The sequence below is a fragment of the Lissotriton vulgaris genome, chromosome 1_1, assembly GCF_964263255.1.
Source record: "Lissotriton vulgaris chromosome 1_1, aLisVul1.2, whole genome shotgun sequence".
NCBI lineage: Eukaryota > Metazoa > Chordata > Amphibia > Caudata > Salamandridae > Lissotriton > Lissotriton vulgaris.
This window is the reverse complement of record NC_141685.1, coordinates 1,368,900,885-1,368,912,055: the sequence shown is the minus strand read 5'-3', so window position 1 is coordinate 1,368,912,055 and position 11,171 is coordinate 1,368,900,885. Positions and strand designations below refer to the sequence as shown.

The 11,171-nt window shown below is 40.9% G+C and overlaps 3 non-coding genes across 3 annotated transcripts; all 3 read left to right on the top strand.

Annotated features, from left to right (window-relative positions):
• Positions 1-4,412: 4,412 nt before the first annotated feature.
• On the top strand, positions 4,413-4,494 carry TRNAS-AGA (transfer RNA serine (anticodon AGA)). Its single transcript has one exon. It is a non-coding gene; the product is annotated as a tRNA-Ser (tRNA).
• A 1,289-nt stretch (positions 4,495-5,783) lies between these two features.
• On the top strand, positions 5,784-5,855 carry TRNAH-GUG (transfer RNA histidin (anticodon GUG)). Its single transcript has one exon. It is a non-coding gene; the product is annotated as a tRNA-His (tRNA).
• A 1,498-nt stretch (positions 5,856-7,353) lies between these two features.
• On the top strand, positions 7,354-7,435 carry TRNAS-AGA (transfer RNA serine (anticodon AGA)). Its single transcript has one exon. It is a non-coding gene; the product is annotated as a tRNA-Ser (tRNA).
• The last annotated feature ends 3,736 nt before the right edge of the window (positions 7,436-11,171 follow it).

The following is an 11,171-nucleotide window of genomic DNA, read 5'->3' as shown; positions in this document are numbered from 1 at the left end:
TTGTGGTTGGCAATGTCACGGCAGTTGGGTTTTTCCTTTACAGAATTCCCAAATGTACCATTTGTTTTGGTAAAATGTCTATTAAAAACAGATCCTTTTCAATATTTAAACAATCTAACGACAAATTATTTAAACACACATGATTATAAGATGTAGGTATACTGTACTTACTGACATAAATTATCGTTCTTGAACATATTTGCGGTAAGGGGAGCGGAGCTCTCCCCCAGGCCAATCAGAATGCAGATGAATGCAGTTGCAGTTGAGTGATCTGTGTTGTGGCTGTCTACAGGGAATGCACATATGTAGCTGTCTCGCAGCGGAATCCAGACGTCAATTGAAGACAGGTTTTCATGCAAATAGATCAGTAAGTGCAGAGAAATGCTCACTCTCTAAAAATGGCATTTATACAATAGTAAGATTAAATCCAACCTCACCAGTAGACAGGATTTATCAATAAATAAATAAAGCTTCTCCTCTCTGATATGGAATTACCCCCCAAAAAGTATAAGGGAATACCCAATGCTAACCTATGAGAGGGGCAGACCTCACAGTAGTGAAAAATGTAATAGACTGTTTGATACTACTAGGACATACAAACTACCACAGTACATGTCTTACCTTTTACTTACATAGCATGATGCCCCTAGGACTACTTAGGGCCTACCTTAGGGGTTACTGATATGTAATAAAATTGGAGTTTAAGGCTTGGCAAGTAGTTTTAAATGCCAAGTCGAAGTGGCAGTACACTGCAGCACAGGCACTGCAGTAGCAGGCTTGAGACAGGTTTGAAATGCTATTTCTTTGGGCGGCACAATCCGTCCCTGGGTATATGGTATACCACTTTACAAGGGGCTTTCAAGTAAATTAAATCTGTCAGTCAGGTATACTCCAATTATACACGTGATTAGGGAAGAAGCACGTGCACTTCAGCACTGATTAGTAGCGATAAAGTGATCAGAGTCCTAAGGCCAACAAAAAGATACAGCAAAATGCGGAGGTGAAAAGCAATAAGGTGGGATTGGGACCACCTTAAGAATGCAAGGTCTAACAAAAACGAACTAAGGATAACATGAGTAAAACATCAGGTTTCTCTACAGCATTTGGTGAGACAAGTGGGCCTTCTTTTATCTTCCATAAATGCAATCTTTCCCGGACACCTTTATTATATAGCTCTTCAAGGAAATAATATAAAGCACTTACAAAGGAGCCTCAAATACTCAAAGATGGTAGACTTCTGTAATATGGGCCATATACTAAAAGCAGCATGAAAACAGAGTGCAATAGGGTCCAAAAAACTTGAGTGACCCATGAGAGTATGCATGCAAGCCTATGGTATTCCAAACTAGAGATATACGCATGCAATTTTTGTTTTTAGGAGATAATGTGCCTGCTGAAAAAAACATTATTTTTAAAAAGTGCATTGCAGAATATCAGGAATTTGCTGTGGGACACCTTGAAAACTTGCATACAGATTATTGTGGCCGAGTGGTTAAGGCGATGGACTAGAAATCCATTGGGGTCTCCTCGCGCAGGTTCGAATCCTGCCGACAACGAGAATCTTTTTAACATCGGCTACAATTTCAGAAGTTAACCTTTAGTATTTCTTCCATGTCAGTTTTATAAATAGGTGGCTTATTTTGGTGTCACTATTGCCATATCACATATTTATTATCGCTCCCCCTTTCATATCTTTGCTATAACTCTCGTCCTTCATTAGCGCTGGTGCAAACGCTTCAAATTATTATACCCTGGCTCTCTCGGTCATACCTGTGCATGCACTTGAAACTTACTTACCAATAAAAGAAGCAAATAGAGAAATAAAATAAAAGTGCTAGCTGGATTAGGCAAACACACTTCATAAAACTGCATTTTCTTTTCTATTCTCCCTGTGTTACAAGCTTAACTGCTCCCTGTGTAATTTCTCTTAACCTGCTGTTCCTGGAAGAAAATTTCATCTACAAGCTCTTTCTGTGTTTTTTCCTAGTCTTTTCTTTCCCTTTTCTTAGATTTGTAACTGTTAATTTACGTGCTCTATTTAGGCGCCATTAATCTCATTTGAGCTCCTTGTACCTGCTGCTGTTTTCTCCACACCTCATACTGTCTTTTCCCTCTTTCTCTCTTTCTCTGCGGTTGGTGGCTACTTTCCAAAGCGTCTGATGCCCCAATGTTCCTTCGTCTTGTTGTCAGACGTGAATTTGAAAAGCAAAAAATTAACAAGCCTTTACCACTCACACATGGCGGAAGTTTATACTTTAATTCAATGAGCTAAGAAAAGTGTGTTGTGGGGCCCCTACGAGCCATGGTGCTTGCTTCATCATAATTAGGCATGCAGTCATTAGCCACAGCTCTGATTATGGGTCACTGAGGTCAGTTTCAATAATTCCTCAAAAACCTAAAAAGCAGTCCCCCCTAACTGTGTAGTTATCTTGCTTTACTGCTGTTTGTGTGATTAGCTGGGAGGAGCTCATGGCAGCATCCTCCCAATAAAAGTGTAGATGGACCGTTCCTTAACTCTTTCTTGCTTTACATACAGATGCCTTGAGGAGGTACAGGGGAGAATCAGGTCTAATAAACAGAATAGAATATCTGCGCCAGGTGTGTTTCTCTGCATTGGTGTCCCATCACAGGCCCACCAGGGTATGTGTGATCTTTGACTCCTGCCAGTTCACAAGCAGTCGGCCAGGAAACGGTTTCAACCTATCAACCACTGAGGAGATAAAGCCTTTGTATAAGGAATGAGGAAGCAATGAACACATTCAGCCTATCACAGGAGTAGCCCTGAGTGTTCCGAATTATAATTTCTTCATGTCACTGTACGTTATTGAGCCCAAGTAGCTCGCCGTGATCGTATAGTGGTTAGTACTCTGAGTTGTGGCTGCAGCAACCTCGATTCGAATCCGAGTCACGGCATTGTGGTTGGCAATGTCACAGCAGTTGGGTTTTTCCTTTACAGAATTCCCAAATGTACCAGTTGTTTTTGTAAAATGTCTATTAAAAACAGATCCTTTTCAATATTTAAATGATCTAACGATAAATTATTTAAACACACATGATTATAAGATATAGGTATACTGAACTTACTGACATAAATTATCATTCTTGAACATATTTGCGGTAAGGGGAGCGGAGCTCTCCCCCAGGCCAATCAGAATGCAGATGAATACAGTTGCAGTTGAGTGACCTGTGTTGTGGCTGTCTACAGGGAATGCACATATGTAGCTGTCTCGCAGTCCAATCCAGACGTCAATTGAAGACAGGTTTTCATGCAAATAGAGCAGTAAGTGCAGAGAAATGCTCAATCTCTAAAAATGGCATTTATACAATAGTAAGATTAAATCCAACCTCACCAGTAGATAGGATTTATCAATAAATAAATAAAGCTTCTCCTCTCTGATATGGAATTACCCCCCAAAAAGTATAAGGGAATACCCAATGCTAACCTATGAGAGGGGCAGACCTCACAGTAGTGAAAAATGTAATAGATTGTTTGATACTACTAGGACATACAAACTACCACAGTACATGTCTTACCTTTTACTTACATAGCATGATGCCCCTAGGACTACCTAGGGCCTACCTTAGGGGTTACTGATATGTAATAAAATTGGAGTTTAAGGCTTGGCAAGTAGTTTTAAATGCCAAGTCGAAGTGGCAGTACACTGCAGCACAGGCACTGCAGTAGCAGGCTTGAGACAGGTTTGAAATGCTATTTCTTTGGGCGGCACAATCAGTCCCTGGGTATATGGTATACCACTTTACAAGGGGCTTTCAAGTAAATTAAATCTGTCAGTCAGGTATACTCCAATTATACACATGATTAGGGAAGAAGCACGTGCACTTCAGCACTGATTAGTAGCGATAAAGTGATCAGAGTCCTAAGGCCAACAAAAAGATACAGCAAAATGCGGAGGTGAAAAGCAATAAGGTGGGGTTGGGACCACCTTAAGAATGCAAGGTCTAACAAAAACGAACTAAGGATAACATGAGTAAAACATCAGGTTTCTCTACAGCATTTGGTGAGACAAGTGGGCCTTCTTTTATCTTCCATAAATGCAATCTTTCCCGGACCCCTTTATTATATAGCTCTTCAAGGAAAAAATATAAAGCACTTACAAAGGAGCCTCAAATACTCAAAGATGGTAGACTTCTGTAATATGGGCCATATACTAAAATCAGCATGAAAACAGAGTGCAATAGGGTCCAAAACACTTGAGTGACCCATGAGAGTATGCATGCAAGCCTATGGTATTCCAAACTAGAGATATACGCATGCAATTTTTGTTTTTAGGAGAGAATGTGCCTGCTGAAAAAAACATTATTTTTAAAAAGTGCATTGCAGAATATCAGGAATTTGCTGTGGGACACCTTGAAAACTTGCATACAGATTATGTGCACACGCCTTACAGTCAGTTGTTGTGGCCGAGTGGTTAAGGCGATGGACTAGAAATCCATTGGGGTCTCCCCGCGCAGGTTCGAATCCTGCCGACAACGAGAATCTTTTTAACTTCGGCTACAATTTCAGAAGTTAACCTTTAGTATTTCTTCCATGTCAGTTTTATAAATAGGTGGCTTATTTTGGTGTCACTATTGCCATATCACATATTTATTATCGCTCCCCCTTTCATATCTTTGCTATAACTCTCGTCCTTCATTAGCGCTGGTGCAAACACTTCAAATTATTATACCCTGGCTCACTCGGTCATACCTGTGCATGCACTTGAAACTTACTTTACCAATAAAAGAAGCAAATAGAGAAATAAAATAAAAGTGCTAGCTGGATTAGGCAAACACACTTCATAAAACTGCATTTTCTTTTCTATTCTCCCCCGTGTTACAAGCTTAACTGCTCCCTGTGTAATTTCTCTTAACCTGCTGTTCCTGGAAGAGAATTTCATCACCAAGCTCTTTCTGTGTTTTTTCCTAGTCTTTTCTTTCCCTTTTCTTAGATTTGTAACTGTTCCCTTACGTGCTCTATTTAGGCGCCATTAATCTCATTTGAGCTCCTTGTACCTGCTGCTGTTTTCTCCACACCTCATACTGTCTTTTCCTTCTTTCTCTCTTTCTCTGCGGTTGGTGGCTACTTTCCAAAGCGTCTGATGCCCCAATGTTCCTTCGTCTTGTTGTCAGACGTGAATTTGAAAAGCAACAAAATTAACAAGCCTTTACCACTCACACATGGCAGAAGTTTATACTTTAATTCAATGGGCTAAGAAAAGTGTGTTGTGGGGCCCCTACGAGCCATGGTGCTTGCTTCATCATAATTAGGCATGCAGGCATTAGCCACAGCTCTGATTATGGGTCACTGAGGTCAGTTTCAATAATTCCTCAAAAACCTAACCATGCAGTCCCCCCTAACTGTGTAGTTATCTTGCTTTACTGCTGTTTGTGTGATTAGCTGGGAGGAGCTCACGGCAGCATCCTCCCAATAAAAGTGTAGATGGACCGTTCCTTAACTCTTTCTTGCTTCACATACAGATGGCTTGAGGAGGTACAGGGGAGATGCAGGTCTAATAAACAGAATAGAATATCTGCGCCAGGTGTGTTTCTCTGCATTGGTGTCCCATCACAGGCCCACCAGTGTATGTGTGATCTTTGACTCCTGCCAGTTCACAAGCAGGCGGCCAGGAAACGGTTTCAGCCTTTGAACCACTGAGGAGATAAAGCCTTTGTATAAGGAATGAGGAAGCAATGAACACATTCAGCCTATCACAGGAGTAGCCCTGAGTGTTCCGAATTATAATTTCTTCATGTCACTGTACATTATTGAGCCCAAGTAGCTCGCCGTGATCGTATAGTGGTTAATACTCTGCGTTGTGGCCGCAGCAACCTCGGTTCGAATCCGAGTCACGGCATTGTGGTTGGCAATGTCACGGCAGTTGGGTTTTTCCTTTACAGACTTCCCAAATGTACCAGTTGTTTTTGTAAAATGTCTATTAAAAACAGATCCTTTTCAATAGTTAAACGATCTAACGACAAATTATTTAAACACACATGATTATAAGATGTAGGTATACTGTACTTACTGACATAAATTATCGTTCTTGAACATATTTGCGGTAAGGGGAGCGGAGCTCTCCCCCAGGCCAATCAGAATGCAGATGAACGCAGTTGCAGTTGAGTGACCTGTGTTGTGGCTGTCTACAGGAAATGCACATATGTAGCTGTCTCGCAGCCCAATCCAGACGTCAATTGAAGACAGGTTTTCATGCAAATAGAGCAGTAAGTGCAGAGAAATGCTCACTCTCTAAAAATGGCATTTATACAATAGTAAGATTAAATCCAACCTCACCAGTAGATAGGATTTATCAATAAATAAATAAAGCTTCTCCTCTCTGATATGGAATTACCCCCAAAAAGTATAAGGGAATACCCAATGCTAACCTATGAGAGGGGCAGACCTCACAGTAGTGAAAAATGTAATAGACTGTTTGATACTACTAGGACATACAAACTACCACAGTACATGTCTTACCTTTTACTTACATAGCATGATGCCCCTAGGACTACTTAGGGCCTACCTTAGGGGTTACTGATATGTAATAAAATTGGAGTTTAAGGCTTGGCAAGTAGTTTTAAATGCCAAGTCGAAGTGGCAGTACACTGCAGCACAGGCACTGCAGTAGCAGGCTTGAGACAGGTTTGAAATGCTATTTCTTTGGGCGGCACAATCAGTCCCTGGGTATATGGTATACCACTTTACAAGGGGCTTTCAAGTAAATTAAATCTGTCAGTCAGGTATACTCCAATTATACACATGATTAGGGAAGAAGCACGTGCACTTCAGCACTGATTAGTAGCGATAAAGTGATCAGAGTCCTAAGGCCAACAAAAAGATACAGCAAAATGCGGAGGTGAAAAGCAATAAGGTGGGGTTGGGACCACCTTAAGAGTGCAAGGTCTAACAAAAACGAACTAAGGATAACATGAGTAAAACATCCGGTTTCTCTACAGCATTTGGTGAGACAAGTGGGCCTTCTTTTATCTTCCATAAATGCAATCTTTCCCGGACCCCTTTATTATATAGCTCTTCAAGGAAAAAATATAAAGCACTTACAAAGGAGCCTCAAATACTCGAAGATGGTAGACTTCTGTAATATGGGCCATATACTAAAAGCAGCACGAAAACAGAGTGCAATAGGGTCCAAAAAACTTGAGTGACCCATGAGAGTATGAATGCAAGCCTATGGTATTCCAAACTAGAGATATACGCATGCAATTTTTGTTTTTAGGAGAGAATGTGCCTGCTGAAAAAAACATTATTTTTAAAAAGTGCATTGCAGAATATCAGGAATTTGCTGTGGGACACCTTGAAAACTTGCATACAGATTATGTGCACACGCCTTACAGTCAGTTGTTGTGGCCGAGTGGTTAAGGCGATGGACTAGAAATCCATTGGGGTCTCCCCGCGCAGGTTCGAATCCTGCCGACAACGAGAATCTTTTTAACTTCAGCTACAATTTCAGAAGTTAACCTTTAGTATTTCTTCCATGTCAGTTTTATAAATAGGTGGCTTATTTTGGTGTCACTATTGCCATATCCCATATTTATTATCGCTCCCCCTTTCATATCTTTGCTATAACTCTCGTCCTTCATTAGCGCTGGTGCAAACGCTTCAAATTATTATACCCTGGCTCTCTCGGTCATACCTGTGCATGCACTTGAAACTTACTTTACCAATAAAAGAAGCAAATAGAGAAATAAAATAAAAGTGCTAGCTGGATTAGGCAAACACACTTCATAAAACTGCATTTTCTATTCTCCCCGTGTTACAAGCTGAACTACTCCCTGTGTAATTTCTCTTAACCTGCTGTTCCTGGAAGAGAATTTCATCTACAAGCTCTTTCTGTGTTTTTTCCTAGTCTTTTCTTTCCCTTTTCTTAGATTTGTAACTGTTAATTTACGTGCTCTATTTAGGCGCCATTAATCTCATTTGAGCTCCTTGTACCTGCTGCTGTTTTCTCCACACCTCATACTGTCTTTTCCCTCTTTCTCTCTTTCTCTGCGGTTGGTGGCTACTTTCCAAAGCGTCTGATGCCCCAATGTTCCTTCGTCTTGTTGTCAGACGTGAATTTGAAAAGCAACAAAATTAACAAGCCTTTACCACTCACACATGGCGGAAGTTTATACTTTAATTCAATGAGCTAAGAAAAGTGTGTTGTGGGGCCCCTACGAGCCATGGTGCTTGCTTCATCATAATTAGCCATTCAGTCATTAGCCACAGCTCTGATTATGGGTCACTGAGGTCAGTTTCAATAATTCCTCAAAAACCTAACCATGCAGTCCCCCCTAACTGTGTAGTTATCTTGCTTTACTGCCGTTTGTGTGATTAGCTGGGAGGAGCTCACGGCAGCATCCTCCCAATAAAAGTGTAGATGGACCGTTCCTTAACTCTTTCTTGCTTCACATACAGATGGCTTGAGGAGGTACAGGGGAGATGCAGGTCTAATAAACAGAATAGAATATCTGCGCCAGGTGTGTTTCTCTGCATTGGTGTCCCATCACAGGCCCACCAGTGTATCTGTGATCTTTGACTCCTACCAGTTCACAAGCAGGCGGCCAGGAAACGGTTTCAGCCTATCAACCACTGAGGAGATAAAGCATTTGTATAAGGAATGAGGAAGCAATGAACACATTCAGCCTATCACAGGAGTAGCCCTGAGTGTTCCGAATTATAATTTCTCCATGTCACTGTACATAATTGAGCCCAAGTAGCTCGCCGTGATCGTATAGTGGTTAGTACTCTGCATTGTGGCAGCAGCAACCACGGTTCGAACCCGAGTCACGGCATTGTGGTTGGCAATGTCACGGCAGTTGGGTTTTTCCTTTACAGAATTCCCAAATGTACCAGTTGTTTTTGTAAAATGTCTAATAAAAACAGATCCTTTTCAATATGTAAACGATCTAACGACAAATTATTTAAACACACATGATTATAAGATGTAGGTATACTGTACTTACTGACATAAATTATCGTTCTTGAACATATTTGCGGTAAGGGGAGCGGAGCTCTCCCCCAGGCCAATCAGAATGCAGATGAATGCAGTTGCAGTTGAGTGACCTGTGTTGTGGCTGTCTACAGGGAATGCACATATGTAGCTGTCTCGCAGCCCAATCCAGACATCCATTGAAGACAGGTTTCAATGCAAATAGAGCAGTAAGTGCAGAGAAATGCTCACTCTCTAAAAATGGCATTTATACAATAGTAAGATTAAATCCAACCTCACCAGTAGATAGGATTTATCAATAAATAAATAAAGCTTCTCCTCTCTGATATGGAATTACCCCCCAAAAAGTATAAGGGAATACCCAATGCTAACCTATGAGAGGGGCAGACCTCACAGTAGTGAAAAATGTAATAGTCTGTTTGATACTACTAGGACATACAAACTACCACAGTACATGTCTTACCTTTTACTTACATAGCATGATGCCCCTAGGACTACCTAGGGCCTACCTTAGGGGTTACTGATATGTAATAAAATTGGAGTTTAAGGCTTGGCAAGTAGTTTTAAATGCCAAGTCAAAGTGGCAGTACACTGCAGCACAGGCACTGCAGTAGCAGGCTTGAGACAGGTTTGAATTGCTATTTCTTTGGGCGGCACAATCAGTCCCTGGGTATATGGTATACCACTTTACAAGGGGCTTTCAAGTAAATTAAATCCGTCAGTCAGGTATACTCCAATTATACACATGATTAGGGAAGAAGCACGTGCACTTCAGCACTGATTAGTAGCGATAAAGTGATCAGAGTCCTAAGGCCAACAAAAAGATACAGCAAAATGCGGAGGTGAAAAGCAATAAGGTAGGGTTGGGACCACCTTAAGAATGCAAGGTCTAACAAAAACGAACTAAGGATAACATGAGTAAAACATCAGGTTTCTCTACAGCATTTGGTGAGACAAGTGGGCCTTCTTTTATCTTCCATAAATGCAATCTTTCCCGGACCCCTTTATTATATAGCTCTTCAAGGAAAAAATATAAAGCACTTACAAAGGAGCCTCAAATACTCAAAGATGGTAGACTTCTGTAATATGGGCCATATACTAAAAGCAGCACGAAAACAGAGTGCAATAGGGTCCAAAAAACTTGAGTGACCCATGAGAGTATGCATGCAAGCCTATGGTATTCCAAACTAGAGATATACGCATGCAATTTTTGTTTTTAGGAGAGAATGTGCCTGCTGAAAAAAACATTATTTTTAAAAAGTGCATTGCAGAATATCAGGAATTTGCTGTGGAACACCTTGAAAACTTGCATACAGATTATGTGCACACGCCTTACAGTCAGTTGTTGTGGCCGAGGCGTTAAGGCGATGGACTAGAAATCCATTGGGGTCTCGCCGCGCAGGTTCGAATCCCGCCGACAACGAGAATCTTTTTAACATCGGCTACAATTTCATAAGTTAACCTTTAGTATTTCTTCCATGTCAGTTTTATAAATAGGTGGCTTATTTTGGTGTCACTATTGCCATATCACATATTTATTATCGCTCCCCCTTTCATATCTTTGCTATAACTCTCGTCCTTCATTAGCGCTGGTGCAAACGCTTCAAATTATTATACCCTGGCTCTCTCGGTCATACCTGTGCATGCACTTGAAACTTACTTTACCAATAAAAGAAGCAAATAGAGAAATAAAATAAAAGTGCTAGCTGGATTAGGCAAACACACTTCATAAAACTGCATTTTCTTTTCTATTCTCCCCCGTGTTACAAGCTTAACTGCTCCCTGTGTAATTTCTCTTAACCTGCTGTTCCTGGAAGAGAATTTCATCTACAAGCTCTTTCTGTGTTTTTTCCTAGTCTTTTCTTTCCCTTTTCTTAGATTTGTAACTGTTCCTTTACATGCTCTATTTAGGCGCCATTAATCTCATTTGAGCTCCTTGTACCTGCTGCTGTTTTCTCCACACCTCATACTGTCTTTTCCCTCTTTCTCTCTTTCTCTGCGGTTGGTGGCTACTTTCCAAAGCGTCTGATGCCCCAATATTCCTTCGTCTTGTTGTCAGACGTGAATTTGAAAAGCAACAAAATTAACAAGCCTTTACCACTCACACATGGCAGAAGTTTATACTTTAATTCAATGAGCTAAGAAAAGTGTGTTGTGGGGCCCCTACGAGCCATGGTGCTTGCTTCATCATAATTAGGCATGCAGTCATTAGCCACAGCTCTG